Source organism: Gossypium hirsutum, chromosome D13, assembly GCF_007990345.1.
Source record: "Gossypium hirsutum isolate 1008001.06 chromosome D13, Gossypium_hirsutum_v2.1, whole genome shotgun sequence".
Lineage (NCBI taxonomy): Eukaryota > Viridiplantae > Streptophyta > Magnoliopsida > Malvales > Malvaceae > Gossypium > Gossypium hirsutum.
In genome coordinates, this window is record NC_053449.1 from 63,543,373 (window position 1) to 63,555,474 (window position 12,102).

Genomic DNA, 12,102 nt, shown 5'->3' on the forward strand with positions numbered 1-12,102 from the left:
TAAAAATAAATCAGACCAACAACAGATGGAACAAAATGAAAAATATAAAAAATTATAAAAAGGTTTCTCTATGAATTCAAGTGAATTACCAAGTATGTCCCAACATTTAAACCAAAATGACAATGGGGGATTTTGTGTATTTACCCCCAATGCATGCATATCATTTATCCCAATTCCCAATTAACTGTACTTTTAATCAAAAACGACTCCCTCACCTGTGTTTTTTTAACTCTAGGGGTAAAACTGCTTGTTTATGCTATCACGCCATGAATAAACTAGAATTAGAATTGGGCATTCAACACTACAGGTATTGGCCTCAAGCTCTGGCTCACCCGGAAAAGCTCACACAGCAAGTGAAGCTGCCCCCTTCTTTTTAATTGCAGCCTTTCGTTTGAAATTTAATTTCGTTTAACTGAATGCCAGTCCAGTTCTTCATGGTGATCACCAAATTATCACAAGTGCAGTTAATTAAGCAAACACAACTACTCAGTGTCTGGTCGATAGAGAGATATAATCTTGGTCGAACTGACCGTTTTGCCGAGAAATGAGAAAGGACTCTCGTTCTTGCCTACTTGACTTCCCATTTACTGTCGTTCATACCAAGCAACAGAGAACTGCAAAGGAAAAAGAACAATAATCTACAAACTACAAGAAAAAAAGTAATGCAGTGAATTGCGAGTATATACAATTTCATTTTTCAAATATTTAATACAGCATTTTTTCCAAAGGGCAAGGAAACTAACCAGCATCCATAGCACGCTCTTGGAAGTTACCTGCTGCCTCAAGTTCAATCCATTCACAATTGTTGAGTCTCCATGGCCACCAGTTGCACCACCTCCAAGCCTAAGGGAGATCCAATCGTCGCCATTTGGTACATCGCTTGATCTCTCAAATCAGACTCTGCTGATGCACCTGAAGGATGCTTGGAAGAAATATCTGAAACGAGGATCTTCTCCACCAAAGAAGTATTGTCAACCAAGCTGTCATTTAGTTTGTATCCACCTGACCATGGAAGAAGTAGGGACTAGATTTGTAGATCCATAGTTGTCTCAGGACCAATGGATAACCATTCATTGTCGAAGGGCAATTGAGAGAAACTACGCTGCAGATCAACTAAGGTATCTGCAACATCGGATCTGTATTAAATAGTTGAACCCTGAGCCATCTTGTGTTCCCGTAGGTAATGACCACAAGGTATGTCGAATTCATCATTGGTTGTAAAAGACCTAAATTAGCAGCAGGCCCAAGAGTGGTTCTTCTGAATACGGATGAGAAATTCCGAGGTGCAACAGGAAAACCAAGTCCCCCACCATCATTTGGTTGTGATTATCCTTGTACACAGTTGGAGGAGATATCAGTATTTCATTCTCTTCATCTAATCACTAAGAACAATAACTTCTGCATTTCCTGCTGTGCAGATTGGTTTGGTCAGTAAATTCATATGCTGCATCTCCATTCAGAGGCACAGAATCAAGTTCAATCCCGTTGCTTGTAAATCATAAGTTCCACCGGCATCCTGATTTACACTGGATCTTCACCATCCTTACCACTTCCAGTAGCACTGCTCTCATTGGTATACGTTTTTGCTCATGACGTACCCTGTCTTGTAATCTACAGCAGAGAGTGTTCATGTCTTCCGCTTGCTAAAATGCCATACCCATTTTGATTCTTCTTTATTCCAAGTTTCAAACCTGTATGCCCTTCTGAAGGACCTTCAAGTTTGATCTGCTTTGAAATTCACTGTCGGCTTATCCTCCACACGCGATTCACATATACTTCAGGAGTTCCTAGGCAAGATCACCAAGCTCTCTACGTTATTCTACTTTTCCTTTGCACCCAAAACATCAGGCTTACTCAATCTCGTATGTCTTCGCCGCAATTTCTATTGTATGATAGCTGATATCATTACAAATACATATGATAAATAAAACAACAGGGACCACCTTGGATGTACGATTAAAATAAACAAATAAACAGTTCCACGAGATTTCAGCAAATGGCACTGCACTGCATTCATGCAACACTTTCAAAAAACAAAGAATTACAAATAATAACAAACACTTAATATTGTAGCTTGCCTTCTAGCGTGGTTAAGCTCCACAAAACTTCAGATCGAAACAACCCATGTGACGCAGGCTAACCTTCCAGCGACCTCATTCTTGAGCCACTCATCTGTCAAGTATATGCAAATAAAATGAATATCACAAGCAACGTAAAGGAGAGCACAGTGAGAAATAGTCCATCCAAATTCATTGCCACTGAACATTTGTGGAGGAAAAAAGAGTAGGAGAATCATCACCTCTTACATGACTTAAATTAGAATAAATTGCATATTATACAGATATATATATACAAACACGATAATATAACAGAGGTCATAAATAAGCACACAAAAACTAAGAACCCAACTGTTGCTATGATAAACTTAATTCTTATGAACAAAGCACAAGCATTGACCGCACATTCTCCATGAACACTAATACGTCATGTACGCCAGACCATCACCTTTCAGAAAATAAACCTATAGTAGTATTGGCCCAAAAAGTAGAAAGGAAGCATGACGCAGCTCTAAAGCAGAAAGCATGATAAATGAGCATAAGCAGTGTTAAAAAAAAACCGATTGATTTGACCATTTCAACCAGGAACATCTGGCCAATCAACTTAGGAACTTTTAATTAATCATATATAAAGCTACATACAATTGTTATCGACTAACAACTTGGATTTAGTATTAATTTAATATCAAAAACATATATTTAACATTAAATTATTTTTAATTGAACATATATTTAATATGAAGTACTTTTGTATCATTACGTACACCTTATTGACCAGAAGGATAACCTCAGCCAACGTTAATACAACCATGTACTGTACACACAATGAGGTTAGATACCTCCGCTATTGACATTTTACAGTAACTATGCAGACACATAGTGATGCTACAGAATTTGATCTACAAATTCAGTAGGTACAATAACCATCTATTCCAGACATGCTTCACAAGATAAACTAATTAAACACTTGAAAAATGATGACCAATCAATTACATGTAATATTTTTAGTATAAAAATCATGCACATCTGCATATAGGCAAGAGATAGCTAGCATATTATAAAACTATATAACTCACAGGGCACCGTAGGTTGACTCCAAAAAAATCTGCCACTTCTAGGTCACTGTCACTATCACCATGTCAGTTGCAGTTCCGCCACCAACACAACGACGAACACGAGAAAGAGCATCTTCGAAACATTCACCATCATTCTCCTTGGAATCATGTTGAGTATCTAGGACAGGCAACATAATAAAGATATGCAAGTAGTTTCAGCTGCATAACCATAGAGGGGATTGTAGTTTAAACCATAGTACTAAGCTATATATTATATAATACCATGTGGCCAAAGAAAAAGAAAGTGCCTACGATTGTCCTTAGTAGGACAAATCCATTATCTCAGTATAACTTCATATTATTTGCGCTGAGACTAAAAACAAAAGAAAATCATAAAAGCATGTCACCCTCATTACCAGCCCAAAACATTTAGATAAATTCAGCCAGAAATCTCATTATTTCTTTCCTTTCAGCTATTCTATTAAAATGGACCCACATTAGGCAAACCAATAGGCAACAGTACGCACAATAAATAAGCCATAAAGCAACAAAACAGTCGAACATTTAATAACCGAAGATAGCCCTTTACATAAGAAAGATTAAAACCAATAATAAATATGAAAGCCAAATCTGATCTCACAATTCCTTCTATCTCTCATTTCTAGATTTCATCTACTGTAGTCTCTCCATTTTTTCCAGCTCATCAAGTCAATATTTAAATTACAGCCATGATAAAGCACCATTCTCTCTTCATTATTCAATCTTTTCTCTCAATTTACTTCATGGATGATAAAGCATTCTTGTTCAGTTTGTAGTACTAAGATTTTAAAGTAATTGAAGAAAGCAAAAGGGAGAAAATGGCCGAATTTAGTGGCACTCTCCCCACTCTATTTTCATTTGATCCCATACCCATTTCAATGTCATGCTCACACAGGAACCTCACCCAAAATGCAAAGAAATAATCAATAGCGGTCAAATGTCTAATCCGTAGTCATTTTTGCAAGAGACGTGAAACATATATCCAACGCATTCATATGAAAATACACTGTCAACTATGACAGCACTAATATATTTGCATTCTGTTCTGCTTTGTGAGCAATCCAATCAACACTGCCTATATTAATCAAAGAACTAGCAGACATTGGAAAAAAAACATTACATGCAGAGCTTTTTATTTTGCAAAAAGGAACATATATAATTTTTTACTACAAAATTCCCAGACAGCAAATCAGTCAATCTTGTACTTCCAATGTATGAACAATCCATAAAGGGTTGAAGTTCTGAACATACCTGTTGCACAGTTCGTCGTTTAACTATTCTAACTCCGAACAGAAGAAGCGAGCATCGCATCCGGTCAAAGTTATCTTGTTAATTCCATCTTTAGTACATGGAGTTATCTGACCAGAAAATTCACAATAAAAAAGTGTTCAGACCATGGATGCTTCTTAGGTAGCTAACAAGAAGTAACAGGCTTTAAAAGCACATGCAATAACCTGCCGGCAGGCTTCCCCATCCATTCCAATCACATGCACACACATGTAAAGGGTAAATTCTAAGGAGCATATGATTATGTATACATGTGCGAGAAAAAAAAATCTTTTATGGGAGGACAGAACTCACAATTGGACCATCATCACGCCATTAGTCCCAAGCAATTGTGAGCCAGGTCTATTAATAGCACGAACAGGAACACCTGTTTAAAAAACCGTCAGTTACTGATCAAAGTTGAAATAAAAAATTGCATAAAAATATGTTGAGGTCAAGAAGAATAGAGTTGTAATTAGGAAAAATCTAAGGCAAAAAATGCTAAACATGCTTCTTTCTTTTCTTTTTCCCCTTTTAGCTAGATCCAAGCATGTTTCTCAATAAACAGTAGAAAAATAATTAAGCCGTAAAAGGAGCAATGAACTGCTAAGTAGTCAAAGAAAACCATTAATAATCATACCATTGACCTGTAAATCTGCATATTGAGGCCACTGCATCCTGAATGGAACTTTGTCATTCAGAAGCATGCACCATGCCTATTTGACAAGATGGAAAACAAAATATCAGGATAAATAACAAAAAGAATTATAACAAACTGCACTTTTTATTTTACACTAGCCAACCTGGACATCATACTCTTGTTTTGCCAGCAATTCCTTGTCTCTCTGGTCAGTTGGAATGTTTTCTCAACGCTTTGCATTGGATTTGTACTGCAAAATGTAGATATGAATCACTAAACTAACAAACTACTATGAGCGAGGTCACAAAGCATTAGAGATTAAAGTATAAATATAATGACATTCACACCAAAACAACCTGGAAGTTTACTAGGTTTTTTTTTTCTTTTTGGGAGGGGAAGAGCTTTAAAATTTTCATACAGTACACTCACCCATCAGTAGGGATATTTGCAATCGCCAACTTCACTGGATATAAAGGGTTTGCAATAGTAAGCCAAAAACTGCACATTCAGAACCACGCCAAGACTTAAAAGGATGTAACATAAAATAAGGGATAACAGATTTAACAATATTTCATAACTCATTAAGGTTATGCCTAGAAAAGGATACTCTTGAAGCATCCAGATCAAATACTTCTTTTTATGAAAGATTACAATTCAAATACTTGATGAAGTGTTTACAGTTGAAAACAAATATAAGGTGCAGCGAGCACTAACTGCTTGATAAATAACATCTTTCTTCAATGTTAAAGATGATTCAGTATTAACTTTTTGTACATCAATATAGCATTATAGCTACAAATAATAGTATTTTGCAAATTTTCTGAGGTGCTTTTGGAGTCCGGCACTAAGGCACATTGTGCAGGCACACCTAAGCGCACACCTACACAACACTGATTTTATGTGCACTGCAAAAAACTAGTTCCTACATTTCCTCACACTTATCTCTTTTTCTTCCCTTTCTTTTGCCTAGGTTGTGGAGGTACAAAAGCAAGCTTATATTTACTAAACTTGCATCCTAATTATACATTCACACCATCAAAGAGGTTTAACAAGTAATTATTCATTATCCAACCAAACTAAACTACGAATGTCTGCAATGTAAACATTTATAAGGATAGTACACATTCAATTACATGTGAAATATAAGAAATAATTGGCATATTTCTATATCATGACATTGAACTTCAGCCAATAACCAAACTTAACAAGTAAAAAGATTGTCCGTCAATGATGAAGTGATCATACATTTTTGGAAGCGCACGGATGCAAACACACACACACACACACACACATAAACAGAGGAGACATACGGATCGGCTCGTTTCAGTCGACAAAGCTCACAACAAAAGAAATCAGGAAGTGCCGGATTTCCTTCCGTAGGCTTCTCTGGAATTATAACACAACCAATGTGTTGCCATACTTGGCAAGTCGGATCCTCACACTGAATAGAGAAATGAGAGAGAGCAAAAAATCAATAATTCAATTTGAGATACAAGAAGCACAATTTCTGTAGAGTAAAATAAGACCAGGATATCCTCAGGATACATTATCCCTTCTCAAAATGGAGAAAAGCTTATCATACAAATCAGAATTATGAAAAGAAGCAATTATATGTTAATACCTGGATATAATTATAGCAAGAATCACTCAAAAAAGCAGGCAGTAGAAGTAAAAGGACATCAGAAGCATCCCATCTTATAAAATTGCATCAGCGCAAGATTCATATGAAACTAGACAAACCTAGAAAACTGCATTAAAATACACCTACTGCAGAAAAAGGTCACTGGGAGGACACCTACTTCAGTTTTGAGCTAAATATCAACCTTGAGGAGATAAATGGTTCCATTGTAAATTAAAGGGCAAGAAGAAAATTTAGGGGAAAGTCTAAAGTGCACAAGTCTATACACTTGTTCAAAATTGATCTGTCTTTGCTATAAAATCCAACAAAAGCAGTCAAACCAGTTATCAGAAAAACTAATGACTTCATGAAGAAAAATATGAAGACATTGCTTATGCGTGCAAGTCAAGGAGCAAAAATCTAAATCATAAAATGACACCACCAAAAGGAAGTAAGTAATACAAAATTATGTATAATACATCATTTGTATCAAGCAAACACAAATCCCAATTTGAAAAGACAGAATCGATCTTAAATAGGTGGTCACCCCCTCATTATCATTACCCTGATAATGTTGTCAGACTCCAATGAACTTCCACAGGGGCAACGAACTTTCACATCTGGTTGGAAGGTATCCTCTACTTCTCCTTTAATTTTAACATTACTGCTGTCTGACACACCCTGCCCCTTTGATGCCAATTCCGTGGCACCAGAAACCTGCATCTTCCTGAGGACAAGAAATACATTTTAAAGAGAGGAAATAAAGTAACACATATGGTTACTTCAAAGCATATAATAACCAGATGCACTACATCCAGTTAGCCAGCATCATCTTATCTAAAAGGTAAGTCGGTCCTTGTTTGCAGAAGGGGAGAAAAGAAATAGATAATCCCGAACAAATCCCATTATATACGTTTATTTAAATCTTCAACAGAAATGAATTACAAACATTAACACAAACCAGTATGATTGAAAAAATAACACTTTAAGAAGCAATAAAGCAAATCAAATCATATAGCCAGCATCATCTTATCTGAATGGTAAGTCAATATCCTTGCTCACATTAAAATAAAATAATAATCCTGAACCAATCCTATTATAAATTTTTGTATCTAAATCTTCAATAGAAATGAATCATAAATTTAAACATAAACCTGTATATATCATCAACAAGTTTTGCTACATCTTCCTTCCCCACAGGAGTCCTCTTTGCCCACATCTTTGTAACTGAAAAACAGAAAATAAGCCCAACATAATTATAAAAGCTAAAATCAGTAGTTTCCGAACATACTTAAGAGCCAAATCTGAATTAATTGCAATCTATGGACAATAGAAAATCATAAAATATAAAAATTCAATTGAAAAGCATACAAATTATAATAAAATTAGCATATCAAAAGGTAAAATGCTGCAATCTCTGTGATCCTGAGAAGCTAGAGCAAACCTAGGCAGAATAACAGGTACATAATTAATATCCTTGATCACATCCCACAGTACCACTCCCCACACACACCCTAGAACACAGCCAGACACAAATAACTGAGTGATATAAGTCCTACCAGGAACTAAAGCTGAAAACAATATACATTTCACATCAAACAATATAACTGTGATTGAGTCAAAGACACAATCATATCAACAGCTAAATACTAGCACTCTGACAACATATGTCACAGGCTAGCAAAAGTAATGCTAGAAAGAAACATTTAAAAGATAATATAACCCATAAATATATATTTCCTTTTCAAACGGAATGAGAGGCTAGGAAAAGAATATTTACCTTGTTCATCAGAGAGAGCACCTAATATCCTCTCGACAAGGTCCTACAAGTGAGATTTACAGAAAGGTCATACATAATTTTATACAATGCAGATAAGTGACGTAAGAACAATTATCACAGCCCCCAAAATTTTTAAGGCCCTTGCTAAATCTGCCAGTAAATAGTTTAAAATTTTAGGAGCAACACACTGGAATACCAATGACCTCACAGACAAACGAGTGAAAACTCATTATTCACCTCTGAACACTCAAAATACCAAAAGGAGCAAAACAAAAGCAGAAGCATGAACTAAATATGAGAAGAGAAAAAATCCACCTAACACCTACCCCTTTCAAATAAATAATAATGCAATCTCATCAAACACCGTTAAACGTTAAAATAGTTAAAATACAGTGCATTATCTAAAGCTTCTGCTAACCTGCTTCTTCCCCTGCTTTGAAAGACCCAATTGAGTGAGAACATCCTTGAGTTCTTTTATTCGAAAATATGCCAATTTATCCTACAATAGGAAAAAAATATTGGTATTAGCTCTCCATGCACAATTTCTCTTTAAGATAGCCAAAAAAGCATCAATGTATTAGCATCACGCATAACAAGAAGCAACTGAAAACATGTAAATTTATCTACTGACTTTCAGCTTAAGAATTTAGTCTTATACTCAGACTAACAAAGTAATAAAATGAGTACAAAATGCCATTATTTAAGTGAAGATATAAATAAAGTTAGAGAAGCAGCTGTGCACAGCTGATACTAATTTTCAGCTTATAAATAACTGAAACCAACAAAAGCATCCATAATGAGCTTACTCACAAACTTAAAACTACTTGATTTGCAGAAGCCACTTAAGAACAACAGGATATCTCCACTATCAAACTAAGTTCAGTATTTGAAATCCCCTCTATAATGGATTAATAGATATCCAAACATTAGATTACATTGCAAAAGCCTAGTTGGTTGAATTTGATAAAGAAACAAATAATGATAATATCATCAAAAGTTCAGTTCTCGAACAATTTTCATTAGTTAACTCCTGTATAATTACACTGAAAATATGAAGAAAAAAAATGTATCCATATTATTTTATGCAAAAAATGAGAAAAATACCTTGCAACTAGCCACCAAATCCATATTCAGTTTACAATCTGTAGCCAAGCAAAAACCAGTAATCAAAAACTTAAAACTCTCAAAAAAAAAAGCAATCGATCTAATCATCAATAACCAAAACAAGACAGCTAAATCTTAAATTAAATTAAATTAATCGATCAATCATCAACCAAAAACATAGAATCAATTTAATAAACCTTACGAGTTCTCCGATTATGAATAAAACAAAGGAAAATTAAAAGAAAACTTGTGATGGATCGAAGGAACGTTGGGGAAATAGGGTTCGAGCAGTGGAGGTCGCCGACTTTTTTTTCCCCTTTTTTTTTTCTATTGACCAAAGAGACCCAATCAGACGGAACCAATTCCTTTGAAAAATTTTACAAAAGTGACCGGACTTATCGCCGATTATCGAATTCGGTTTTTTGAACGGGAACACGTCCGGGTTTAGTTTCGGTGAAGTTGCGTGTTCATTTTGTAAGATACGCCCGCCCTTTTTTATTATTTTCTTTGGGAATTTCGCGGTACTTATGTACGTACGTTAACTGTAGCTAGCGGTTGAATGTGATTCTGCCACGTCAGTGCTTTTCTGGACTGAGAAATGATGGTGGACCTTTTTTAGCCGTTGATTTTGCCGTGAAGTTGAAGTTTTTTCTTTGGCAAATTTACATTATTGAGCCTTCAGTCTAACTTTAGACTTATTACAAGTCAATTAATATAAATTAATGTAAAATATTTGTTGAACATTAAAATATTTTTTTTATAATTAAGAAATTAAACTTTAAATTATATTTTATGGTTGAAATGAATATAATATTTATTGTGTGTATTAATGAAAATATAATTAATAATTTTTTCAACATTTATACTATTATTGAATACCAAATAAAATTATAATAAAGTGTGGGGTGTACCTCATATTTTCGACTGAACAAATAGCGATATTATGATAAGAAGCTTCTTGACGTTGTGACAATAGACGACATTGAGATGATGCGAATGGAACTTTGCAACGGGTTTCCCACATAAACCATATTTCTTCTCTCAGTTAAACTCTACTGTTGTTTCTAAGTAAACTATAATTACTTTAAGGATATTTTAGTCATTTTAGTTCTTTAAAGTGGCCTTGTATCCCTATTCTGAAAGGTTAATTAAGAGGCAATTAAATATGTAGTATTGCAAGGTTTTTTTTAGGGGGCGACAAGATAGTCATAGATGAGTTTTGATGCGAGTTTTTGTGGTAATTACTGTGAGAATTGTGTTCCAGTTTTGAGAAAACTCTATGAGAGTTAGGGTTTTTGTTTCAATGTTTGGGTTTATATGTTTAGTACATTTAGGTTTATTTTCTTCATATTATATTATTATTTGTTTACTCGTTTAGTGAGAAGTTGAAGCTTTCTTTACTCGTGGTAATCCTCTTCAAAAGAGTTTTTCACATAAATATTTGTGTTTTCGATCTTCTCTACCATTTCTATTTTATAATTTATACAGATCAATTCCAACATAAATTTGTTAATTTTTTTACTAATATATTTATTTTTAAACAAATGTAATTTAACTTTATAAAAAACATTAACAAAATCTAACAATTTTGTTTTTAATCATTATATTCATTTAATTTTTTAATCACTAAACTCTTCAATGATTTTATTCGATCTTTTTTCTTTTATTTTTATGATATTTGTATTTGTTTATGGCTCTATAAAACACTTCCTCTAAGCAATAACAGATCTTTAACACGTCTAAAATGTTTATAATTTGGTGTCCAATTATCAAATTTCCACATTCTTGAATAATGTTAAATTATTGATTATAACTTTTTTATCATATTTGGAAAATTTTTATTATTTTGGGTTTTTTCCTATGATTTTTTTTCTGTTTTTAAATTAATTAAATGTAGACATTGTAAGGAAATAAGATTTTTAATAAATAAATTAGTAATGGTAAAAAATATTTAAGATTTGGGGTTTGAAGGGTGAATTTTAAAAGATTAATAAATCAATGGTGAAATTGGCATTTAGGGTTTAAATTTTTTTAGGGTACAAATATAAAAGTAAAAAAGAAAAGAGGTTAATGTAAGGGAATAACTAATTTGCTTGTTGATATTTGAAATGCCACTCCCTAAATTAGAAAATCTGTCACATGGTAGCGTGTCTGGACTATTAGGCGGGTATGTTTCAAAAGAGTGCAAATGTCTTCCGATAATTATTCTAACTTCTAATGTATACTGGACTACTTATAGACAATTGAAGTCCATTTTGTATTTTGGTTGTAATGACATTTTTGTGGGTAATTCGAATAGATTCCAATTTATTTAGGAGGCGACAGAATAGATTTATAATTTATTTGGTGTTGATAAATGTATCACATTACATATTAAAATTTAAACAATTATGATGTGTTATTTTATTAACCGATGCTTAAAAAGTGACTTTTATGGTTTATATTTGAGATCCGAGACTCGAGGCTGTATTTTATAAAACAATTAATATATTTTACGTTAAACAAACAATTTACATTAAATTTACTAAATAAATATATATGAT

At 33.8% G+C, this 12,102-nt stretch overlaps 1 pseudogene; it reads right to left on the minus strand.

Annotated features, from left to right (window-relative positions):
- Positions 1-796: 796 nt before the first annotated feature.
- On the minus strand, positions 797-10,031 carry LOC121203483 (E3 SUMO-protein ligase SIZ1-like; annotated as a pseudogene).
- Positions 10,032-12,102: the final 2,071 nt, after the last annotated feature.